Below are 27,854 nucleotides of genomic sequence, written 5' to 3' on the forward strand. Positions count from 1 at the left end.
TGACATGCAAAAACATGTTTGAATTTCCTAAATAGATCAATCAAATATTTCCTAATTGCAGGGGATAGGGTCTACTGGTGTTTTAAAAACTACCAATCAAAAAGATACTTGATACCATGATGGTGAAGAACAACTTAGTCTAAGGGTTAGCTATTCCCTATGATCAACTAAGAATTCCTCAAATCTAGATTGAACTTCAACAAAACCACAAGGATTTCTACTCTTTAGGTCTTGCAAAACCAAGGTAGGAGCACATGAGGGATAAAAGGGCTCAATACTAGATATTATATTCATACTTCATACATTTACTAATATTCTTTTACAACACTTACCCCCTATAGAAGATAATTGGTCATAATTCTTCTTAGATTTACAAATAATTATGAGTAACATAAGCTAACCACAACCTAGAAATTAAATGCAACAAAGTATTGACCAGCTATTATATTCTTCATACATGAAAAGTAAATTTGATTTTGAATTTTGAATCTATGCTTCATGCACTTTTATGGTCCCTTCTCATGCAAACTAACCAAAATGATCAATGCCTCATCTATTGGGAATTAGAGTCTACCCAAAAAAATTTTTGATCTAATCAATTGCATTACAATCAACATTATCAACAATTCACCCTAAACCTCATTCTTATGCATATCCTTCTTATTGATTGGAAATCATATCACCTCACTAAAGTATTTACTTAATTCATTGAATTAAAAGAAATAGCAAACTGATATACAACCTATCCTAGTTGTGTTAAATTGAATGAGCTTTTCTAACACAACCTCAAGATGCTTAGTTAACAACAATGGACACAAGATTAAGAGAAAATAGATATGGTAGTAACTCTCCTTTGTATTTATTTTCTTTGAGAATCACACAATACTAATGTAAAACTCAAAACAACATAGGACAAGACAACATGATCCTTAAATGTTAATGTACTCTCAGATTTGTAGAGAAAAATACATCAAGAATACTAGACCAAATGTAACCCCAGCAAAAACTAAAAGTTACATAAGAGTTCAGGCCCCCTTTTTTCTAGCCTTGGGATCTTATTTATATAGCATGAGATGCACCAAGATTTAGGCTTAGATAAGAATGATTTTTGTGTATGCCTAAAATGTGGGCACACTTCTATGAGTCATTATATCCAAGATTTCTCAAAAATGAGGTCTCAAATGGTGGCTGACAGCTCTCTATTCATGGAGTGCAAGGGTTTGTAATGGAGGCCCTCAGTTTGGCCTAGTTTATGCCCATGCTAGTACACCATAAAACAAGAGATTTAAGGATCCAAAATGCATGCAAATGGAAATGGAAACTAATCTATATGATAACAATGCAAAACAATGCAAGAAAAGAAACCTAATCTATGAAAGGAAATAACAATGCAATATTAATCTGTGAAAATAAATATGATTCTAAGATGATATGAAAATGCGAGGATGAAACCTCATGATGAAAGCCATGGATGCAAGAGAGAATAAGACAAGAAGATAGAAGTTCTCTACAAAAAGCTTTAGCATTCAAACTCCTTCAAAAATCGCTCTCCAAACCTGCAACATAACAATAGCATAATAATGGATGTTCAAACCTGCAACATAACATTAGAATAATAATGGATGTCAAAAATGAGGAGAGAGCTCTCCCTTATAAAGAAAAATGTGGAAGTGGGAAGCTTCTCACAACCAATATGGGATAATAGAGTTTGATCCATGTGAAACAAAATTCCACCAATGAGAAAAAAGGAGAAGAATTAAATGAGGGGAAGAAAAAGGAATTTATTTAATTTTTATTTATTTCATTTCTTTTTTCACATGGGATTTATTTAATTAAAAGGGAGCAAGTTCTTTTAATTAAATAGGAAATATTTAATTAAATTAGAAGAGGTGTTTTTCTCTTAATTAATTAAATGTGGATGAATTTAATTAAAAGAGAGGTTTACTTTTAATTAAATGGGGACTTATTTTATTTAATTAAAAGGGAGATTTTCTTTTAATTAAACAAGACTTAGGATAAAATAATCAACCTTAGAAAAATAAATAATTGAATTTGATCAAGCAAATTGATTTAAATTGATTTAATAAAAATATTGCAAACCATTGATTCAAGAAATTGATAAATTGAATAGTGGGGGCCCATAGTCCAGGTGACCATTTTAGGGTGCATACATTTTCCCCTGTTTGACTAATGTGTGATCATTGAGGAACACAGATAGTCAAAGAAAGAAATTGAAGTGTGAGATTGATTTGGGATCACAAAACAACCCAAATGTGTGGTTGATTCAGGAAAAAATTAGGACAAAGAATACAAATAAATTTTGACTTTAAAAAGTTGAAGATAAAATTGATAAAAATGAATCAAAGATTGAAGTCAATAGGCAATGCCCCCTCATGATTGAAATCAAAATGAGGTAGAGGAGAAACAAAAAATTAATAAATTTGATCAAATCGAACAAAAGAAAAAGTTTTTGATGTAAGATGAAAGATATAAGAATCATGGAACCAAGATAGATCATCAAGCACGAAATATTATTCCCCAAAGTTGAATTAGAAGAAAAGAAGTGGGGTAAAAGAAAATGAAAGATAGAAATTTGGAAGAGATGAAAAGAAATAGAAAGAAGAAAAGAAAAATTTTCATAAGAAATAGAATGCTCCAAAATCAATCAACTGTTTAAGATAGAAATTTTGATTGAGATCACTAAAGAAGATAAGGAAATGAAGATCAAAACATGACCACAGCTGATTAAAATTCAACAAGAAATATGAAGGTAAAACCCTCTCAAACTCATAATGGAGCCTAAAAATGCAAACTAACATGAAGTCTAACAATGCAAGCTACATGAAAATGAAATGGTATACTTGCAAAGGAGCAACTGTAACATAGGATTTTGTGTTCATCATTCATTAGAGAATGTTAAAGAACTTATTTTCATCATCAGTCCATTATTAATGAACATCAAAAAATCACACAATCATCACTAGTTACAAGCATGTTGGTAAATATATTGGTTCTTTTTAATTTAACTCTCAAATGCCCAAATTTGAAAGAACAACCAGATACCAACAATTTGATAATCTATCTTCAGGTTGATAAATTTCCTCTGAATTGAAAGGTACAAATCCCTTATCAATGATATTCAATGAATTTACTAGTTCCTAAACTAATTGGGTATGTTCTTAACCTAAGAACGGAAGAGGGAAAACCAAGCTAACCCTAGATAATACTAACTCAGGCAAATTTTAGCTCCTAAACCTAGCCAATACCAAGAACCCATAATTCCTATTACTTCTCAACAGTGGTAATGCAAAAATTTATAATGTAAATGTAAATGCAATGAAATTGGAGTGAAAAGAAGATTAAACGTCCTAATCTTCGCAACAAGAATAGTTGAAAATACTCTAATTTACAACCCATTCACCATTTGACTCAAGATGCAAGAAGGTGTTCAAGACTTACTACAACCATGTTTCGATTGATTATAATCAGAAAAAGTAATAACTAAATACTCTAATTCAAAATAAAACCTCTTTTTATTGAACACCACAAGTAAAAATACTCTGACTTTATTTTCTCTGAATTCCTTTGTTGAATCTATTACAAAAATTAGAATATAAAATCCTCTAAATACATACAATAAACTACTATCTCCTCTCTACCCTAGAAATACCTACCATTGTAGAAAAGAAGAACCCCTAATCCATCTCAAAATCTACCATAAATACTGTCCTCATAGCAACTATTTAGTTTCTCTGTCAGTGACTTTTCAATTACTAAAATTGACCTTTAAGTTTCTTACTTATGGCTTTTCATATTTATGTCTTCATAGCTTTCGAGTTTCTCTTTCATATTTAAATTTTTTTCCTCTTACCATTGTTATGCATAATTCTTTCAATTGTTTTCTTTATATAATTCTCACTGTTAGCATCTAGAGCACTAGTTGCTTTGTCAAGTACTGAAACTGTTGGGTTTCTTAAAATAGCTCTAGTAATAGATATACATTTTTTTTGTCCCCCACTAAGACAAGCATTATTAATGAGATTTTTGTAACCCTCTGGCAAGGAAATTTAAACTCATGTGCATGAGCTTGTTTGGCTACCCATTCAATCTCACTATGACTAACTTTCCTTGTACACCCATGACTTATATTGGAAGCAATGTCCACACTAAAAAGATGTGGGTTCTAACTCACAACACCAATCTTTGACTGAAGCCACATGACATCAAGCTCATTCAAAGGAATTCTATCAACTAAGATCTATCCACTTGCTGGCTCATACAAGTGCAGAAGTAAATTGACCAGAGTACTCTTGCCACTACCACTAAGACCAACCAATGCAACTAGCTCACTCAAAGCAATTGATAAATTTACATTTTACAAGATAGGAACCACAACCTTACAAGGTAGTTAAAATAAACATCAAGGAACTTAATATGGTCTTCTACTTGTGGCAATCTTAATCCCTGAGAGGTGAGTTTCTTGCTTGGAGGAAGTTCCAATAGCTCAAAATCCTTCTCATTAACCCCAATCAACTTCATTAATGAAGCCCAGCTAATAGATATCTACTTTTGAACATCTTATACAAATGAGATGAAGAGTAGCTAGCAAATAAACCCATGAAAATGCACAAAGTAGGCTAGAGTGACTAGGAGGCCTAAACACATCTTCGTGGACCAATTTCCATCTTGTTTCTTCTTGGGCTTCATCCTATATCTACAGTTGGTCATATTTTGAAATATCCCTATACAAAGTTCTCATCGTGATCATTGCCACCATGCCAAAAGGGAAAAATACAATCATTAATGAATTAATTATGGAGAACCACTAGATCTGATAATTTGACATTAGCAGATATGTATTCCATCGAAATGCCCATTTCACAAGGTTATACTTGAAAGTAACAACATAACTGAAGATGACATCATTACCTTCTTCTACCTCCTTGGGAGCATCAAAATTTAAAACATATCGCTTAGTGTTTGCATTGAAAGTTATCAAATGTGGATTCTCAAGTTCCCAAAGCTGCTCATATTCATGTTTTACACTGAAAGGTGTGACTTCAAAACTAACAATACATGTAGTATTAGTCTCTACATCCTTGTGGTACTTCTCTTCAAAGTTCAAATGGTTGTGGATAAAATACTTTTCTTTTGTACTCCCTACATAGCTTACTTTGAAGCCAACATGGAAGCCATGTTCATAGGAATATGTTGGGGTTCCATCCCTCCTTTTCTTGGGTACTACTATAGGAAGATTATCGAGAATCATTCGCACATGATTCTCATTATTTATTTTTTCCTTGAAATTCTTCACAGACTTGAAATCCAATTTTTTTCACAGACATAATTGCGCAGCTTGTTTTCTCTCATCCCAAACACATGAGGAGAGTTCTCAATGTGATCCCCATGAAGAACTTCTCCCAAATTTTCAGCATTGTTGATGATCTCCTTTGGCTCAAAATAATAGTAATCATAGGGAAGCTATGTCTTAGTTGAGGCTAGCTTGTCCACTTTTACTTGCAGCTCATCACCCTCTAGGTGAAGATAGACATTATCTATATTAATTGTTGGCACACCTGTCATTTTATTCTCAAAGCCTTTGCATATTTCCAATGGTTGTGTATATTAACTAGCATATTGTGAATCACACCAACACATTCTCTTTGGTGGAGAATGAGTGAATAACTTCTCCTTGCATAAAATAAGAAAATAGCTTCTTCATATGGAAAATAAGCAAATAGCTTCTCCTTGTGGAAAATGAGCATGGGAGGGTATTTTCTGCCAAAGAAACTTCTTCATGCTCAGGTCATTCAATGACCTCACAACAATGGATGTGGATGTTTCTCTTTATATGAGAAAGAAACTCTAAATTTAACACGTAATCAAATATTGATTGGACACTTGTGATATGTCATAATGACTCTAATCTTTTAAGTTGATAATGATATCTGAATCATGTGGTTGAGAGCCAATTTGATGCTTTATGTTTCTCTTATCTAATTCTTTGTTCAGACTTATAAGGATCTAGATATTAGACATCATTTGTAACCCAAAGCTTTTAACACAAGACTAGTCTAGAGATACTAAATGGGTATATAACAAAAGAATTTCCCCTCCATATCTATTGTGAAAATAGTTCATACACTTTTTTCGTTGGATGTACAATATCCTGGAACACATATGCACTTGTATCATTGCAATACAAATCCTTTGGATTCATCATTCCACATTGTACTTCTACATTAAACAATCCTAATCCATAGCATGTTGACTTTATATCTTTGAATCCATAGGCTTCACCATTTTGAATTATGTTCAAAAGATAATCATAAGTTTCAAATTGTATGATGGATAGTCCAAATAGCTTTTGGCTAAACTATGCCATATGTGACTTTATAGTAGTGTTATATGAAACAAATAGTTGGTTCACTATGTCCAAACATTCACCTTGATTTGTAGGTCTTTGATAAGGATCACATCCTATTGGTGGAGTAGCCACTACAAGGACTTTTCTTGCCCCTACCTGATAAAGCCTAGTTATGTACTGATCAAAATTGGATATCAACAATGTGATAAACTATTAAGGAGAAGTGGTGTTTTGGAGAGTTGTGTTGCCTATGTAGGACGTAATATCATTTACTCCAATTCAAATGTAGTGTATAAATTTATTAAGGTGGGATTTTTCCTGTGTAGCTCTAGATGTGTATGTCTTCTTGAGGATACAAGAATAGTGTTTGAACTGATCTACTTGGTGACCCATTGTGATAATATCATCATCAACTACTATTGAGTCAAGCAATCCATTTCTTCTTGATGCAAAATTTATACCTCTCCTAAAATTTTCCTTTGGCCCTAGATATGGAGGACTAAAGGGAAGCCCCAAGTAGTTAGCAAAAGTGGCATGGCCTCATTTGTTATCTTCCCATACCAATAGCTAAAATAATAAGCCTGTACCAATATGATTATGTCTAGAGATACTATCCCTAAACTCTCTAATAGCCAAGGTAGCTTGGAAAAAAAATTGGCCCATGATGTTATCAACATCAAAATGGCAACTCCATATCTTAGATTTTTATCACTGCACAACTTATCATCCCCAATGACAAACCATTGATAGAGTTTCTAAACTTGTTTTTAAATATTTGTGATACATGAGAGCTTAGATATAGCATCGAAGAGGTCCACCCAAGTAGAAATCCAATATCTCTAGTCCATAGTGATGAAGATTCATTGATTTCTAGTAGGGTTCTCTATGAAAGTTCTTGATTCTCTTCTCGTAGCTCCTTTAAGCTTCTCTGTAAAACAACAAATTCATTCCCCTCTAGAATGGAACTCTTGAAATTAGGCACACTTGAAAAAGACTACCAACTGAAAGCTATTAGGATTAATAGATGAGTGAAGTAAAAGGCAACCTTGAAACAAGAATTCCTTGCACAAAAATATATGCTCATAAAGTTATGCTTGGAGGTTGATCTTTGAAACTATAAGTTAGAATTTGAACATTGAATTTGATTCAAACCAAGTGCATGTAAAGCTTTGAACATTTAAACTTGAGGATTAGGATTCAGGTTTAGTGCTTTAACCAAATGCTACCATAATCAACAAAATGAACCAACAAAAGATTTACTTGATGGGTTGAGTTGGAAGCTTAAAATTGGGGAACTAGAAGTATGCCTCCAGCTAGCTTTGAATGGGGATTATGTGTTGCAAAGTATGTAAAGAATCTAGAATCTTAGGTTTTTCCAACTAGGCCTTATCCATTGGGCTATAGAGTTGGGCCAAAAATAGGGAAAACATAGAGCTACTTACTAGGAGGGTGGAGGGGAGCAAGGAAAAATCAAAACTAGAAAAGTAGACAGTAACACAACAATGCAAGGAAAGACTAAACTAGGCAAGCCAAAATTTGGAAAGAAAAACATATTTACAAACAAGTGAGGAAACCTCACCAAAATGCGGGGGAGCATAATGAAACTCATACATAGCCATTAACCAATTGAGAAAAGAAGGATCCATTCTAGAACAATGCATGGTGTTCCAATGAAATAATTTAATGATCCTTTCAATACTGAAAATCAACTCAATATAATGAGGAAGTCTTGCAACAAAAATATTATACCCAAAGATCCATGTTTCATCATAGAATTCCAATTTTTCTTTATCCTTTTGCATGGAAGATTCGAGGCCATTCCAAAACTCAAATTAAAAAAAACATTTCTCGAATATCTCCAAAGAAAACACTTCATTATCTTTATCATTCAAACACCTAGGGCTATCATAAATTGGAGGATTTTCAGCATACATGACAACCTCAAATTTTGAACATGCCTTTCAAATTTTAGGATAAATTTTGACTGAAATAATTTCCTTATCCTCCTCACAGATCAAATCTGAAAATCTTCTATCCAAAACAGTGACATAGGATGATGACTCAATACCTAAAGCTATTGGAGGAGCATCCCTTTCTTCAATAATTGGTAAGAGCTGAGAGATAACCTCTTCCTTACAAGGTAATGTGTTTTTTGAAGTCATGGATGGTGTCAACTGTTGTAACCTTTTAACTTCTTCAATCCCAACCAAACTTTCATCTTGAAAATCAAAAGAAGAGTAAGAAAACATTGAACCTTCATCTATTTGACATGATGAAGTTTTATCATAGCATACTATTGGAATCGATACATCTTGAATATCACTTTCTATTAACATAGGATCAAACTTCAAACTGAAACTTCCTTTATTCTCAAAACAATTGACCTTTTCCTCATTTGAACAATCCAACTAAAAATGTAAATTATAGAAACATCCATCATTATTTACTCGAAGGTCATCTTGTATATGTTGTTCTTCTTCCTATTCATGCAATACATGTAATGAGATGAGGTTAGGCTCCTCATTTTTAACTTGTTGAAGATCTTCACATGCATTCTCTTGTTCCTTAGGTTCTTGCACATGAGGTTTCTTTTTGATGAGAAAACAACCATAGGCAACCTTCAACCAATTCACACTTCTCACTATGTCTTCTATAACTTCTTTAATTGGGTTTTTGAATCCTAGGATAAAGATAAAGATGTCTGAAACATCTTCATCTCTTACTGGCATCCAATCTTTTAAATTTTTTTAATATTTCAAGAAATATTCCTCAACAGAGCCACCAACCTCCATCCTAGGGAAGGTACCTCAAATTTAGAAACTGAAAGTGCTAAACTACTTGACCACAAATTCTAAGAATTAAAAATAGAGTTGCCAATTTCCAAGTAGCAAAGATAATAATAAACTGAGGAAGTAAAACTCCACACTACTCTTCTTTTCCATTCCCCAGTAGAGTCGCCAAAAATCTGTTGGTAAACAGATTGGTTCTTTTTACTTTAACTCTCAAATGCCCAAATTTGAAAGAATAATCAGATACCAACAATTGGATAATCTATCTTCAGGTTGATAGATTTCCTCTAAATTGAAAGGTATAGCTCCATTATCAAATTATATTCAATAGATTTACTAGTTCCTAAACTAATTGGGTACGTTCTTAACCTAAGAACGGAAGAGGGAAAAACAAGCTAGCCCTAGATAGGACTAACTTAGGTAGATTTTAGCTCCTAAACCTAGCCAATACCAAGAACCCATAATTCTATGACTTCTCGACATTGGTAATGCAAAAATGAATAATGTAAATGTAAATGCAATGAAACTAGAGTGAAAAGATGATTAAACATCCTAATCTTTACAACAGGAATAGTTGAAAATACTCTGGTTTACAACCCATTTTCCATTTGACTGAAGATGCAAGAAGGTGTTCAATATTGAATACAACCATGCTCTGATTGATTATAATCAAAAAAAGTAATAACCAAATACTCTGATTCATAATAAGTATTAGTCTCTACATCCTTGTGGTACTTCGGTTCAAAGTTCAAATGGTTGTGGATAAAATACTTTTCTTCTGTGCTCCCTACATAGTTTTCTTTGAAGGCAACACAAAAGCCATGTTCATAGGAATATGTTGGGGTTCCATCCCTCCTTTGCCTAGATACTATCATAGGAATATTATTGATAATCATTCGCACATGATACTCATTATCTATTTTTTCCATGAAATTCTTCACAGACTTGAAATCCAACTTTTTTCGCAAACATAATTGCACAATTTGTTTTCTCTCATCCCAAACACATGAGGAGAGTTCTCAATGCAATCCCCATGGAGAACTTCTCCCAAATTATCAGCATTATTTAAGATCTCCTTCGGCTCCAAATAATAGTAATCATAAGGAAGTTGTGTCTTAGTTGAAGTGAGCTTGTCCACTTTTTCCTATGGCTCATCACCCTCAAAGTGAAGATAGACATTATCCATGTTGGCACACTTGGGATTTTATTCTTATAGCCTCAGCATATTTTCAATGGTTGTGTATATCAACTAGCATATTATGAATCACACCTGCACCTTCTCTTTGGCAGAGAATGAGTGAATAACTTCTCCTTGTGGAAAATGGCCAAATAGCTTCTCGTTGCATAAAATAAGAAAATAGCTTCTTCTTGTGGAAAATAAGCAAATAGCTTTTCCTTGCAGAAAATGAGCATGGGAGGGTATTTTCTACCAAAGAAACTTCTTCATTCTCAGGTCATTCAATGATGTCACCACAATGGATGTGGATGTCGCTTTTTATATGAGAAAGAAACTCTAAATTCAACACACAATCAAATATTGATTGGACACTTGTGATATGTCATAATGGCTCTAATATTTTAAGGTGATAATGATAGTTGAATCATGTGATTGAGAGCCAATTTGATGCTTTATATTTCTCTTATCTAATGCTTTGTTCAGACTTATAAGGATCTAGAGATTAGACATCATTTGTAACCCAAAGCTTTTAACACGAGACTAGTCTAGAGATATTAAATAGGTATATAACAAAAGAATTTTCCCTCCATATCTATTGTGAAAATAGTTCATACACTTTTTCAGTTGGACGTGCAATATCCCAGAACACATATGCACTTGTATCATTGCAATACAGATCCTTTGGATTCAACATTCCACATTGTACTTGTACATTAAACAATCTTGATCCACAACATGCTAACTTTATATCTTTGAATCCATAGGCTTCACCATTCTGAATTATGTTCAAAAGATAATCATAAGTTTCAAATTGTATGATGGATAATCCAAATAGCTTTTGGCTAAACTGGGCCATATGTGACTTCACATCAGTGCTATATGAAACAAATAGTTGGTTTTCTATGTCCAAACATTCACCTTAATTTGTAAGTCTTCAATAAGGATCACATCCTATTGGTGGAGTAGCCACTACAAGGACTTTTCTTGCCCCCGCCCGAAAAAGCCTAGTTATGTACTGATCAAAATTGGAGATCAACAATGTGATAATTGTTGAGAAGTGGTGTTTTGGAGAGTTGTGTTGCTTACGTAGGAGGTAATATCATTTACTCCAATTGAAATGTAGTATATACATTTCTTAAGGTGGGATTTCACCTGTGCAACTCCAGATGTGTATGTCTTCCTGAGGATAGAAGAATAGTGTTCAAACTGATCTACTTGGTGATCCATTGTGATAATATTCTCATTAGCTACTATTGAGTCAAGTAATCCACTACCTCTTGATGCAAAATTTATACCTCTCCTAAAATTTTCCTTTGGCCCTAGATGTGGAGGACTAAAGGGAAGCCCCAAGTAGTTAGACAAAGTGGCATGGCCTCATTTGTTATCTTCACATAACGGTACCTAAAATAATAAGCCTATATCAATATGATTATGTCTAGAGATATTGTCCCTAAACTCCCAAGTAGCCAAGGTAGCTTGGAAAACAAATCTTCCCATGATGTTATTTGCATCAAAATGGCAACTCCATATGTCAAATTTTCATCACTACATAGCTTATCATCCCCAATGACAAACCATCGAAAAATTTTCTAGACCTATTTTTAAGTATCTATTATACACAGGAGCTTAGATATAGCATTGAGGAGGTCCACCCTAGTAGAAATCCAATATCTCTAGTCCATAGTGATGCAAATTCACTGATTGCTAGTAGGGTTCTCTATGAAAGTTCTTAATTCTCTTCTCGTAGCTCCTTTAAGCTTCTCTCTAAAACAAAAAATTCATTCCCCTCTAGAATGGCACTCCTAAAATTAGGCACACTTGAAAAAGACTACCAAGTAAAAGCTACTAGGATTAACATACCAGTGAAGCAAAAGGCAACCTTGACATGAGACCTCCTTGCATGAAAATTTGTGTTCATGATTATGCTTGGAGGTTGATCTTTGAAACTGTAAGTCAGAATTTGAACATTGAATTTGATTCAAATGAAGTGTGTGTAAAGCTTTGAACATTTAAACTTGAGGATTAGGATGCAGGTTCAATGCTTTCACCAAATGCTACCATAATCAACAAAATCAACCAAAAAAAGATTTACTTGATGGGCTGAGTTGGAAGCTTTAAATTGGGGAACTGGAAGTATGCCTACAAATTGCAACCATTAAGATATGAATGTGATTTATATTGGATTGGAATGTGGAAAGATTCTAACATAAGCATCAAGGACATAAAGGTCAAGATAGCGATGTTAGCTTACCAAGTTTAATGTAGCAAAACTGTGCTCGCTTCGAGGCATAGATGCTAGGATGACTAGAAGAACAATTGTGCAAAAATAGTCAAGGATGATGCCTCAAATCTTCTAATTTTTTCAAGGGGACAACAATAGAACTCTAGAGTTTTAAGACCACACCCACAAGTAGAAAATAAATAAAAACATGCCCCATGCCCCAAGTCCTCTAGCTATGCATCCCAAAGAGACTTATTAGACAATGACACTCAAAAAAAATCAATAACAGTTAGCACACAAAGAAAAGGTCATGACATAAGTCAAGCATTAACAATTTGTGCTAAAAAAGCATTAAGTGTGTTGAGGACAAGGCATTATGGAGAAAGGCTAAGTGTTGAGGATGCATGCTAAGAAATAGGGGTGCAATGGCCTCAAGTAGCGCTCATTTCTAGGTTTTCACCACTTCAATTTTATTATTATTATTATTTTAGGAAATTTTATAAAAAAATAAATTTGTATTTTTGCTACCAAGGCGCCTATTTCTAGGTTTTCACTAAGGCGCTTTTTCTATCTTTTTGAATTTTTTATTTTTTATTTTTTGTATTTTTGGAATATATAATTTTTTTTGGAGATACATCAAAGCGCTTATTACTAAGATGATCATTTTATTTAGGACATTTTTCAATTTTTAGAATTTTCACAATATATCATTTTTTTGGATTTTTGAAATATATCATTTATTTTTATTTTTTTAGGATCAATAAATATGTACAAAGATAACCCTAGACAAAATGGCATTCAAACTCTCAAGCAAGAGAACATCATTTAGTCCCAACGTCTAGCAAGCTGGAGGACAAGAGTGATTAGCAAGCTGGTGGAAGAAATGAAAGACAAGAGAATGAAGGAGAATAAAGGGAAGAAATCTTCAAGGGAAAACTCCTCAACAGTACCCAAGCTAGGGGAAAATATGTTATGTAAAGAACATTTGGACAAGAAATGAAAGGCTAGCATAGGATAATTCACGAAAGCATAATGTAAAAGTGGGAAAGATGCAATCCAAAGGAGTAGACATGTCAAGAGGCTTCATAGCATGATATTTTACTTTTTTTTATTAGATAAAGACCAAAGGGGTAAATGGGAAAAAGATAGCGAAAGACTAGAATGAATGGAGGAAAATAGATATGAAGGCTAAACATGAAAGGAATGAAAACAAGATCATCATAAGATAGCTCAAAAGATAGCCAAATGTTTTTGCATAGGTCAACATTGTCAAGATCAAAGAGAGAATGGAGGAGAGATGTAAAAGAACTATGAATGATGTCTAATTGTTAGATTTTCATCATGTTACTTATCCAAGGAACCACAAGGGAGTGGTTTTCACCATAGGATGAATTTATTTCTCTTTACTTTTGCTACCAAGGTGCCTAATTATGAGGTTTTCATCAAGGCACATTTTTTAACTTTTCATTTCTTTCTTTCTTTTTTCCAAAAATTTTCAAAATTTTTAAATTTTTTGGAAGATTTTAAGCTTTTTAGATAATGCTCCTTCAAATTTTAAACCATGACATGAAAAGGAGTTGAAACAATATGCTCAAAGATGTAGATAGGCAAAAGGAAGATGGAAGACAAAATGGAGGATATGGATTCATGCAAAGTGAGTGAGATTGGAAGATGGAAATGAAGGCAAGATCAATGTCAACACACACCTTGAAGGGTAGTGAGAGGATGGAGAAAATGTGAATGAAGGAATATGTGAACGAATGTGGTGAGTGGATAGAAGAGGTTACAATTTAGGTGTATGGAATGGAAGAATTCTTTTGGAAGAAGATGAAGTGGAATTCTTTGGAAGCTTGAATGTCAACTTCAATTTTTGTTCAAAATTAGACTCTCTCAAGAGATACTTTAGAATCCATATAGTCATAGGCCTCTTTTCATTTCTTGTTGATGATTTGTAGATAATATCTTCAATGATGGATTTTGGAATCCATACTTGTCTTACAACTTTTTTCTTAGATATCTCTTTTGACTTTATGCCCCCATGTTGATTAGAGGAGACATGATGCTCTTATTTTTTATATGGATTCTTGTATTGCTTATTTTTCTTTTATTGAACATTTATGTTACTTCCAAAAGACTTGGGACTTGTGGAAGAAGAAGGATGATATGACTGGTTTGGGTAAGTGGGTGGATGAAAAGGATTCAAGGATATGCATCCACGTTGATCTTGAGGAAAGATAGGAGAGGGAGGGACGTAAGGACCCAAGATGGATGATAAATTAGGAGAGTTGGGAGGGGAAAGTGAAGGTACATAAGGACCCAAGATGGAAGGAAGACATGAAGCATTTAGTATTGGTGGGGGAGATCCAAGGATGGATGTGGGAGATGCAAAATAGTAATCAATAAGTTCATCAACATCTATATGACAATCAAGGACATCAGGATCTTTAGAGTAAGCATTAGTATTTTCAATAGGATTATGAAAATCTTGAATAGGAGAAACTTATTTGATAGGAGACTTGAAGCTTGAGAAGTCTTAGGAAGAGCAAAAAGTGGAAGGGAACATGGAGTGGTAGAACAAGAAGATGGAAGACTTTGATCTTGATAAAAATCTTTGGATAGCATAAGCGTAGAGTTTTTCTCTTGATTTTCAATAGGCTCAACATTGGAAGTACCAACACCATTTTTTATAACCTTAATGGAAGTATCATCTTTGGAAGATGCAACTATATTAAGGTCATTTTGATTGTCAATAAGCTCAATAGTGTAAGTAGGAGCTTGATCCTACTTAGGAGAATACTTAAGACATGGTGGAATGAATGAGGAAGGGTACAAAGGATCAAAAGAGCCATGAAATGGATCAGAGACATCATAAAAATAATTGGATGACATGGGAGGTTCTCGATCTTGATCTTTCATTATATTCATTTCTTTATCATTTTTAGAGTCCTCTTCACATGAAGCCACTCCTAAGGAGAAGGAAGCGTGTCAGAATTGTATGGAATACTTTGGAATAGATGATAAAGGACTAGATGAAGTAGGCATTATAGCACATGAAGTCTTAGGCTCTTTAGGTTTAACATTATCAAAAGTATTTGCAGCTAAGTGAAGGTTAGCTTGAGTTTCTTTAAAAGGTAGCCTTTGAGGATAACTATAGGGAACCACATGAAAAGCATTAGGATCTTTTTTGGATGAAGGATTGGTAGAAGATTTGAGAGACTCAGAATCTTTAGGAGATGTATGGATAGTGGAGGAAGTAGAAGATGGAAGGGGAGCATCAGAAGACAAAGGTTCAACATTAACATGATCTTGCTCAAGAGTGTAATCTTTATTTTCAACATGAGGGTTCTTAGAAGAGGAACTCTTATGCCATTGATGTTTCATTTTAGCACAAAAAAATGATTTATCTTCCTCAAAAAATGTGGATTTATCATTTAGGTATTGTTCACAAAATTTATCAATGTTGTTTTCAAATTTTGAGTCATATGGATTACCATCAATATCTTTCCATGACTCGTCCCCTTTAAGTACAAGCATAGGACTAGAAGGACTTTTAGGAATCATAGGAATAGAATAGTCATTGTCATCATAATCATTGTCACTATAGGCATTATATATAGGCATATTACAAGACATTTCATGTTGATCATTATGGTATATCTTAATAAGAGGACTAAGACTCTTGGTAGAAGTAGAAGAAGAATGATATCATGAAGAAGAGCTAAGTGAAGACCTACACGAATGATATTTAGAAGAATCATGGTAAGAATTGGTATGAAGAATGTGAATGATATTTAGAAGAATCGTGATAAGACTTGGAATATAAAGAATGTGAATGATATTTAGAAGAATCATCATAAGACTTAGAAGATGAAGAATGTGATTGATATTTAGAAGAATCATGATAAGACTTAGAAGATGAAGAAATTGAATGATATTTAGAAGAATCATGATAAGACTTAGAAGATGAAGAATCTGAATGATATTTATAAGAATCATGATAAGACTTGGAAGATAAGGAATATTTGGAAGAGAGATATTGTGATATGATATTTGTGTATGATCCTAGCAAGAACATTTGATTTCTTCCCTTTTTCCATCATTTTTGTCATAAGGTTGGCATCCATATATCTATTGGACTAAGAAAACTTTTCAAATTCAATACGGAGGTTGAGTTCATCTATACTAAAATGATGGTCCCTAAGAAGATATTCAAGATCTATGGTTCTAGAAGAAGAATAATCAAGCATGGAAGAAGAGAAAGGATGAATAGAAGAAGGTAGAATATATGATAATAGGAGGAAAAGAATCAAGAAGACATGAAGAAGAGGAAGAATGGAAATGGGAGACTAGAAAGACATCAAAGATGAAGAAGAAAGAAGACCAAGAGTCATTTTGTGAAATTTGATACCATTTGAGTTCATTTGAATGCTGAGAAACATTTAATAGCACTTGTAACCAACATGAAAGAAAAGGTACTAGTTGATAGGATAACCTTAAGAAATGTTGGTACCAAACTAGGATAGTAAAAGCACTCACTTGTCCAAGAAAGAGATGATAAGATAAAATATTGCAATACCATAGAGGTGCCCACAACTTTGGGTGAATACCCTAGCATATATGGACTAGGAGGATGATTTACCCAAATTTTAATTAATTAAAATTGAATTTTGATGAAATTGGATGGACAAGAGATTACTAAGACTCTCCAAGTGTAATATCAAAGAATCCAAGGTATATCTTTCTCAACAAAGACGGTCTCTAACTCACCAACTCCAAACAAGGTCACTTGTGAAATCAATGACTACTAATTGAAAAGGTCAAAGGATAATAACCCAAGGTACCAAAAAGATTCTAAAAATCGAGTAAGTAGCCTAATCTAAACTGGATCAACCTAGGAAAATTGGAAATAATAGGACAACAAAGTAGTTTGATTATAAAGTCTTGACTCAAGAACTCAGATTTTGGTCATTTTAAATATCCCACGGTGGGTTCCAAAAATGTATGCCTAAAATGTGGTCACACTTCTATGAGTCATTATATCCAAGATTTCTCAAAAATAAGGTCTCAAATGGCAGCTCATAGCTCTCTATTCATGGAGTGCAAGGGTTTGTAATGGAGGCCCTCAGTCTGACCTAGTTTGTGCCCATGCAAGTACACCATAAAACAAGAGATTCAAGGATCCAAAATGCATGCAAATAGAGATGTAAAATAATCTATATGATAACAATGCAAGAAAAGAAACCTAATCTATGAAAAGAAATAACAATGCAATATTAATCTATGAAAATAAATATGATTCTAAGATAATATGAAAATGCAAGGATGAAATCTCATGATGGAAGTCATGGATGCAAGAGAGAATAAGATAAGAAGATAGAAGTTCTCCAAAAAAAGCTTTAGTGTTCAAACTCCTTCTTCAAAATCGCTCTCCAAACCTGCAGCATAACAATAGGATAATAATGGATGTTCAAACTTGCAACATAACATTAGAATAATAATGGGTGTCAAAAATGAGGTGAGGGCTCTCCCTTATAAAGAAAAATGTGGAAGTGGGAAGCTTCTCACAACCAATAGGGGATAATAGAGTTTGATCCATGTGAGACAAAATTCCAACAATGAGGAAAAAGGAGAAGAATTAAATGAGGGAAGGAAAAAGGAATTTCTTTAATTTTTATTAATTTCATTTCCTTTTTCACATGGGATTTATTTAATTAAAAGGGATGAAGTTCTTTTAATCAAATAGGAAATAATTAATTAAATTAAAAGAGGGGTTTTTCTCTTAATTAATTAAATGTGGATGAATTTAATTAAAAGAGAAGTTTTCTTTTAATTAAATGGGGACTTATTTTATTTAATTAAAAGGGATATTTTATTTTAATTAAAAAAGACTTAGAATAAAATTATTAACCTTAGAAAAATAAATAATCGAATATGATCAAGGAAATCGATTTAAATTGATTTAATAAAAATATTGCAAACCATTGATTCAGGAAATTGATAAATTGAATAATGGAGGCCCATAGTCTAGGTGACCATTTTAGGGTGCATACATGTTGTCCTTAAGATAGAAAGATATTACAAAAAGGTTACTATCATAAAAGACAAAATTTAGTGCAATAGAATATTTATATCGTGAAAATTCGTTTAATGGGACCACTTCTGCTATGGCTTCTTGTTGTTGAGGAGCTTCACTTGATAATTGGCCTTGATGAAATTCTCATTCCTTGGATTGTGTGACCATTGGATTTATGTATGATGCACTAGTTTTTGATATTTGAAAGAAATTTGAGTCTAACTCATGGTTCTCCATCTAGGCCATCATGTACTAACAAACCAATTGTTACACTTGATTCTTTTGCTGCGAAGTCATCAATTTGAACTTTTTTACTTGTTACTACATATTGATTATTTATCTTTTTCCTCTTCTGCTTTAACCAATACATCAATTATTTGTAGTTCATCTTGGTCCACCTCATCTTCATTAGTTTCATCAAATACTAACAATTTTGATTGTACAAGATCTACCATACACTTGTTGAAAAGTGTGTCATATGGCCAATTAAAATTCAATATTTCCTACTACTTCTTTAGAACATACTCTCCTAGTTTATTTATTTCAACAAACTCTTCTTTGAAATAATCAAAGAATATTTGAACTTTAACAACTTCCTCAGTTTTTTTTGCCAGTCGTGCATGTCCCTTTTCATTTATGACCCTATTGAATCTAAGGCATATCAAATCATCCAATTCTTTGGCCCATTCTTCCTTGTCTTTCAATTTTATCTATTTTCTTGAGTGCATGAGGAAAAAACTCAAAGTTTTTATCAAGAAACTTTGAGAAATAGTTTATGATTATCTTTTGCAATTCAATTCTTTTATCATCAAAATTAGAGAGGTCATTAGTCATGTCAAAGGTTTTTTTTAATTTTCTCACAAGACAAACTAATGACTGAAAAACATAAATGAGTGACATCCATGTCACTATTATTCCATTTATTCATAATTGGCTTCAAAGCGACCTCATTATTTTTCAGCTCATTCCATATATTCATTAACCTTGAAAATTGTTCATAAAATGTATGCCACCCAATCTTGTCTACCAAATACATAATTATTTTTCTTATTTTTTCCTCATTTTGGATATCCAATCCCACATATAGTGCCCATAGTTTGTCATGTTCTTCTTCAAATTCTTTGGTTGTATAGAATTGAGGTCTCTTTGGGGTATCTAGTATTTCTACAAGGGGAGTTGACTTAAAAGGTTCAACTAGAGGATGAGGATAAGTAATCCTAGGCTAGCTAGATTCTCTTACTTTTCTTTTTCATAATTTCTTATCCATTTGAGTAATCTAAGCCTCCAATTGATGTATTTTGTTTCCTCTTTCCTCATAAGCATCTAGTACCTTTTCAAACCTAGCATTAAGTTCCAAGAATTGTTTCTTATCTTTTGCAACAACCACAACCCCAAAATTTTCCATTTCTTTGGTCATCTGGGAGAGCTTTTCACTATCCACTTTCTCTACTTTATAGACAATAAGGCTTCCTGTATGTTCAAAATCTGAAATTTCTCGCATTCTACCTTTGTCTCTTCTTTGGATGGACCACATTACTAAAGCTTGATAGTCATCACTATATTTTAACCCCTTTATGGGCTTGTAGGACTTCCTCCTTAGTTCTAAAATGAGTGTCTTTTGATTTTGTTATTGTATCAAAAATCATGGCATTAGCAATATCCCACTCTAGTAATAATAAAACTCCAGAATCCTTCAATAGATGCCTACCTCCCTTAGTGGTTATTTGTACAAATTCTTCCATGAGACTAGCCTTAACCACCTACTTAATTTTATAATCCTACCTGCCAGGTTGTTCTATTTAAATAGCTTTGCATCTTGTCTAAAAAATGCTAATGTTACTTCTCCATAAAAATTGTGTGAAATCTCTTAACTTCACAAAGATTTCATCATCTATGAACTTCTGAGATGCCTCTTTTATTATAGGGTCAATTTATTTTCCTCTAAAATCTCCCACAATGAGGACTAGTACATGCATAGGGAGTTCTTCTAGGGCTCCTTCCTCTATATTAGCTGTGGTGATTATAATATCACTTTCCCCTCCCATTTGTTTCATCTATTCCCTTAAGGATACTTCATCTTCAATGTGAAGAGGAGTTTTTTTAGGGGAGTATTCTTTAGTTCTAGAAGAATAACCTTATTCTAACTTCTGTCTTTTGGCAATACGTGCACCAAGGGGCTCTCAAAAAGTTGTCTCTTGTATGGAGGTACTAGTTTTACACTTCTTGCCAACACATAACCAGGCCTTTTTTGCAATGTATACTACCCTAGGTTTAAAATTGTCCTACTTGCCAATCTTTTCTCGACCTCAATGGCCTTATAAGGATGAGTCTGGGCTCAAATTACTTTCTTTTCATTCAATTTTTGCATGAACCTAGCAAAATTGATCATCAACATGTCTATCCTAGCTCCCCAATATTTCTTATTAGTAAGGGGGTTATATTTAGGTTCAAAAGCATTAATAAAATCAAGAACTCTACTACATACTTTCCATTTTTCCTTTTTAACTTCTTGTTCTTGCAAAAAAAAAATCATTCCTAATTATATCTTCCAAAAAAATACAAAATGTTAATAATATTTAACTTTGGTCCATTCTTTAAACATATCATAAAATACCTCAGGGTCTATAAACTGAGAGTGGGATTGTGCCATCAAATATCTATCTAAAAATTTCTCCAAATGCTTCCATCCACCCTTAGTGATTATAAAATTATGAATAATGGTGATACCTAGGAAATTTGTACCTACTGATTAGTGGCTAAGATATGCCTCCTCAAGTCCTCCAATCTACCATAGAATCTCTACAATCCCCACCTTTAGAGGTACTTGTTATGATAGTACATGTGGATTTCCAAGAAAACCATAAACTTCAAATATAGTAGAAATTGAGTAAGGAATGATGTCTCCCCAATTATGACTTACTTTCAAACCTTTTATATAATCCTTTAGCCTTAGTAATTCTAGTAAGGGTTGGGGTATTCTAGGAATAGTTCCAATAGTTGTTCAAGAATCCTTTCTCCATCCCTTTCAATCTCCAATTTCATTTCCTTAGAAAATGTAGAATGGCCTTTATATAAACATATATACATAAGCATTGAATACTAGTAGAAAGGCTTCTCTACTTTGGCCTTGCTTATACCTATCAATCCTTTATGAATTTCCTTTACTAAGTAGGTAGAAAAATCAAAGATTTAACTCATACCATACTACAATGTCTATGCCATGATGAAAAAAATAGAGTCCTAGATGTGATCTTGTTCATCCATTCCAAAAATCTGGCAAAGAGAGAAATATAATGCATGTGCTCTAGGATTGAAATATTTTTTCAAAAAAGGTTCTAGATTATTTGGTGTGACCAAATATAATTGTCCTATCTTGAAAAAATATTCTTGTAGTAGTTCATTTCTTAAATACACCATCTCAGCCTCATATCTAGTCTGCAGATCTTCAAAATCAACTGGGTCATGTAATGTGTGATTAGGGTTAAGATGAAAAACTTCTCTGATCAATTATGGTGTAACCTTAAAAAAATTATCACCATTATGATTCTTGACTAACAAAGATACAAGGTCATATCTTTTTGTAATCATAGTGAAGAGATCATCATCAAAGAACACCCCACGAATTACTAGCTTGCCAATATCAAATTGCCACATGTTGCTCAAAGGGGTATCTAGATTTCTTTCTAAAAACCATTTTTTAAATGATTCTAGACCTCCAACATATACTTATAAATCCCTCAACCAATTAGCCCTATCATATAAACCCTCACCAATCTGTAACCTAAGGTTTTTTTAAACCAATTCCCTCCCTTTTGCTGTCTCATTGGTGGATAAGGGTAATTATTGTAAGAAATCATCATAAAAATTAATTTTCTAGTAATTTTTCTTCCTAAAATTTTTTTTTCATGGTTGCATCCTTCTAGAATTCATGCAAGAAAAGGTACAAAAAAGCAAAAGATCAAGTGATCACAAAATATTAGCTCTTACCCGCAAAACACCTACAATTCTGAAACTTGATACTTCTCTACATGAATAAGAAGTAATTCATTGGGATTTTGTGCTCTACTCTTGAAATTTTATCTTTAGGTATTCAATAATGGGCTTATAATCATGTTTTATGCAATATTCCCTCCACACAAACAAGCATTAATCAACACTAAATCCTTCAATAGTCATATTCTAAAGCACATTGCAACTTTGAAAACTAGCCATAGATTCATCATGATCATACAACTCTATCTTTAACTTGAAAGCCCTTACCATCATTTAGTTTCTTTCTTGCTTTTCTTAAACATTAGGCAACTTTGTTATGTAAGAAAATGATAGTCATTGATCTTCCAAGATCAAAGATTCATAAATGCTTCGATAATTGCAAATAAAGTGTGGTCACCATGAACACATGGCAACATATAACTTTCTTGCTTTGGCTATTTATCATGCAACTCAAATTTGCAAAAAATTGATAGCCCTTGATTTCCTTTTTGATCGATGATGATAAAACATGTCGATTATAGTCTTACAAGTCCCTTTTTCATCATCAAGTCCCACTAAGTATAGGTGTTAAGTTATCACTTTCTCACTTTGGATAGAAAGTATGCAATATTTTCATGTGAAAATGTGATATATGTTGATTCAAAATGATCTGATGGCTTAGATGAAATTAAAATTCTTCATTTCGTGCTATATTCATGACAAATCATAATGTTCCACATGGACACTTCACTAACAGTAACATTTGAGCCCTTCATTAAATGCACATGACCCACCACATTCCATGTGTCACTTTCTTGCTTTCTCTGTTTAGTTAAAAACTTCACAACTTTAATCTCTAACAAAGTGAGAATCATTGATCTAATACTTAATTAATGGTAGGGAAAGAAAACCTTTCTTTATTGTGCCTTTTATTTAAAACAAATCAAAACTTTCCACCTAGAAATTTTTTTGATAGCATACCATTATCAATCCACATTCAACAAGCTGACCCACCATTTGACATGTGCCAAAAGCTTGTATTCTCACTTTACTTAAACAACATGCAATTTTATATAATGAGAATGCGATGCCCCTTTGATCTCAATTTGATCGATGGCTCAAAAAAAGTAATAATATCTTTATTTCTTACAAAAAAAAAAGGGACCCAATAGGATAGGTGTTATTCCCTCACTTTCTTTCTTTGGCTAAATAATAGACATCTTTGCTTGTGAGAGAGTAAGGATCATTGATCTTCTGGGGATTCAATTATTATGACTTGTGTGCTTACAAAACACTTTTTAAGAAAAGATAAAATAAAAGGCACACAAAAACCTTATAATAAAAGGCATATTGGAAAGTATCCAAAATTTTGGAAGGGTTTCTATGTATGATTTGAAATTTTTAAAGCAACTAAGCCATATGTTGGACCTAGGGCACAAAATAACTTAGGGAGACAAAAATAAACACCCCCTTTCCAAGACCAAACAAACTAATGGAAACTCAAAAGCCTAACACAACAATTTGGAGAAGCTATATTTTAACAAAAATATTTACAACAATTTTATCATGTGAAAAACTAGGCCAATAGGATCCTACCAATGTATGCCTTTTTGGTAGATTCAATAGTCCCAAGATTTCTCTCTTCAAGCTCATTTGGCCTCTTGTCTTTGGTGTCTTAATACACTCTATCTTGGTTATCAAAAACACTCTCAAGTACCACCAAACCTTTAGGTACCTTGTTTATTTTTAACTACAAGATTTCTTGACCAAAGATGTTTTGGTTTCCATCTATTATTTCTACAAAAGCACTACAGTCCAACTCTTGGTCATGATACTTATCTTCATTAAGAAGAAAGTTCGAGACATATTTAACATCTCCAAATACTTGCCAATTTTCTACATTGTTAGAGATAGAAGGCCTATTTTGCATCTCAATTATAGATACACCAGCAAATGATACATCATCAGGCTTGATTCCCACATTAGATAGAAAGTCAGCCATCTTGTTGTTACTTTTATCCATCCAAGAAATGTCAAAGGCATCAAATGTTTCTATTTGATCCCAAAAAGAATTCCTATACCATTTTAGCATTTTGTTCTTGGAGTTATATGTTTTTGAAGCATGAACACTAATGATATTCCTATGGGAGAGTATTGTAGATATGTTACTATGATGATATGTTACATTCATGACTAAGTTTGTCATTGATGTCAACATAATAGTCTTTTGTGGTATCTAATAGAAAAATAGTGGAAAGATCAAGTTGGTATGGATGACTACTTAAGTATACTAACTATTTGAGGTTATGGGAGATACTTATGAGTATCTAGTATATGTAGTTAATGTTGGAAGAACTAATGATGAGTCTAGAAAATGTTATGTAAGTTTTGGTGATGTCTATTTTGAGATAGAGTTTACAAAGTCATGTTCTGGTAAACTTGTTACATCTCTTAGTAGAGTTGTTGTTCTGAGAATCAAGAGGATGTTAAGAAGACAAGTTGGTGATGATGGGGATAAGTTTTCTCATCATAATATTATGTGTACAAAAAATTATTCAAGTTGAAAGGTGAAAGATTAATGTTATCACTAAGTGTAACATCTTCTCAATGTGGTCCTATAATGATTAATTGAGAAGGTCTAAAAGCTGATTCAGGGAATTATTTTATGGACTTGATATAAAGAAAGAACATTTTCCTTTATTATGAAGCATGGAATTATATGGATCTGAAGTGATTATAAGCAATAGTAAGAGTAGAATGTAAAGTTTAGCAGAGTAGAGCAAAGTGAAGGAAACTTCATTGCTGAGGTTTTTCTAAGTGATCTATGGTTTAATATTTGGATCCAAGGTTTGTGACCTAGTCTACAAGGTATGAAAGTGATTGGTTTGGTTGATAGAACAAAAGAAAGTGGAACATAATAGTAAATTGCATGTTTGAGCAATGAGCTCTTCTTGTAGTTGAAATTTCATGTGTGGGTAGTGGGCTCATCTTGCATACATTGTACCACAACTCCTAATAGGGTTGGCACAACTCTTAACAAGGTTGGAATCTCCTAACAAGGATTCAAAGTCTCCAAATAGGGACTCATATCTACTAAATGTTGTAATAGACTCCTAACAGGGTCCACCCTCTAACAAGGAATATTTATACTAGTACATTATCTTTTGGGCATCATTCCCATTAGGGTTTTCCCTCTAATCAAGGGTTTCCCTAGTTAACATATCTGATGTAATTATTCATATGGATATTATTATGGTTGTTTTTTACTTTGGTTGAATGGTTAAGTTTGTTTAAAGAAGATAAATTTTTTATTTATTGAATAATTGTTCACCCACCCCAGTTATCTTGATGGACTATTATTTCTAACAACTAGTATCAGAGAATCACGTCCTTGAAGATAAAGTTTAACAACTTTGGGAGATTCATGGTGAGCATGTTTTGGAAAGATAGTCTGAAGTTTGATGGAACAAATTGTGATAGCTAGAAGGAAAAGATGAAGACACATCTATTGTATATGGGTCTAGGATATCGGATCTTGACAAAATCAACAAAGATAATCATTGCTAAAAAGGATTTGGAAACTTTCGCCAAGGTAGAAAGAGATCTTTTTATGTGAAACATGAGAGCTAGAGAAGCACTATTGACTACACTTCTTGAAATTGAATACAATTAGGTAAAATCATTTACTAGTTCTCATTTGATTTGGAAAGCTTTGAAAAATAGTTTTTAAGGTGATGCACATTCTAAGAAGCTGAGGCTAAAAATTTGGATTTGTGCATTTCAAGATGCTAAAATGATGGAAGATGAATCTGTAAGAACATTTGTAGGCAAAATATAAAAAATTACTGCACGTATTAGATCTCAAGGAGGAACCAAAGAAGATGATGAGGCTATATGGAAGATATTGAAGAGCTTAACACCACCATTTAAGCTAGTAGTTCAAATGATATAGTTGTTGATATCTTGTAACAAATATTTCACAAAGAAGACATTTCTTGGAAGACTTGAAGCAAGTGCTAGAGGAGACTTTGCTAGCAGTGGTAGATTTGAGGAGGATAGAAAGATTGAACAAGGATTAGTCCTTCTTGTAAGAAGATAAAAAGGAGGTAAGAAAATATTTAAATGTTGGACTTGTGATGAATATGGTTGTTATGCATTGAAGTGTCCTAAAAGAGAGAAAAAGTATAAAGGAAATTAAAAACCTAGAAAAGACAATGAGTTTTTATATGCAAATGAAGAAATTAATTCTAATGAACAAGCAGTGAGTCCTAGTGATGATGAAATAGGATTTGTGGCAATTAAAGAAGAAAGTCCAAAAAAAGTAGCATTGGTTTCATAGGTTGAGAAGAAATATGATTGGATAATTGACAGTAGTTGTTCACATCATATGAATGGTGATATGAACAAGTTTGTTGACTTCAAAAGTCAGGATGGAGGCATTTTCAGAGTTGGAAACAATGTAGGATGCCAAGTTAAAGGTATTGGATCTATAACTCTTGATGGTAAAACTTATACTGAGGATGTATATTTTGTTGATGGTTTAAAGCACAATCTTTCAAGTGTTGGATAACTAGTGGACAGAGGTTATCAGTTGTAGTTCATAGAGAAGACATGCATGATCAAAGACAAAGATGGAAAGGTAACTGGAACAAGAACCAGATCTAAAGGTAATGCATTTTAGTTGAATCCTACTAAAATGACATGTTTGGTTGCAAAAGTAGATGACAATTGGTTATGCCATAAGAGATTTTTTCATATAAACTTTGACAGTATTGTGAAGATTAGTATTATGTTTGTAGTTAGAGATTTGCCAAAGATTGTAAAGCCTACTAACACAATTTACAAGGAATGTTGTTGGCAAAGCATAATAGAACTTCTTTTCCCTACAAAAAGTTTACTACTATAGCAAAATTAGAGATTGTACACACAGATCTTAGTGGTCCTATGAAGACTAAAGGATTCTATGGGGAAATGTATTTCATGATTCTAATTGATGATTTTTCTAGAATGATGTGGGTTGCATTTCTTAAAGAGAAATTTGAGGCATTTGATAACTTCAAGATATTCAAGAATAGAGTTGAGAATGAATCTAGTATGAATATTAAATGTTTAAGATCATACAGAGGAGGTGAATTTAATTCAAATGAGTTTAACATGTTTTGTGAAGAAAATGGAGTCAAAAGATAGTTATTAGCTCTGAGAACCCCTGAATAGAATGGCATTGCAGAGAGAAGGAATAGGCCAATTACAAAAGT

The 27,854-nt window shown here is 33.0% G+C and overlaps 3 pseudogenes; all 3 read right to left on the bottom strand.

The window, feature by feature from the left end:
• Window positions 1-3,851: 3,851 nt before the first annotated feature.
• LOC149578289 (transmembrane 9 superfamily member 7 pseudogene) lies at window positions 3,852-5,583 on the bottom strand (annotated as a pseudogene).
• A 475-nt stretch (window positions 5,584-6,058) lies between these two features.
• Window positions 6,059-8,529, bottom strand: LOC149578290 (GDSL esterase/lipase At2g23540-like; annotated as a pseudogene).
• Window positions 8,530-10,862: 2,333 nt separating this feature from the next.
• LOC149578291 (GDSL esterase/lipase At4g26790-like) lies at window positions 10,863-20,128 on the bottom strand (annotated as a pseudogene).
• Between the last annotated feature and the right edge of the window lie 7,726 nt (window positions 20,129-27,854).

This window comes from Cupressus sempervirens, chromosome 1 (assembly GCF_028749045.1).
Source record: "Cupressus sempervirens isolate cs-2001-9-10 chromosome 1, ASM2874904v1, whole genome shotgun sequence".
In the NCBI taxonomy this organism is placed as follows: domain Eukaryota; kingdom Viridiplantae; phylum Streptophyta; class Pinopsida; order Cupressales; family Cupressaceae; genus Cupressus; species Cupressus sempervirens.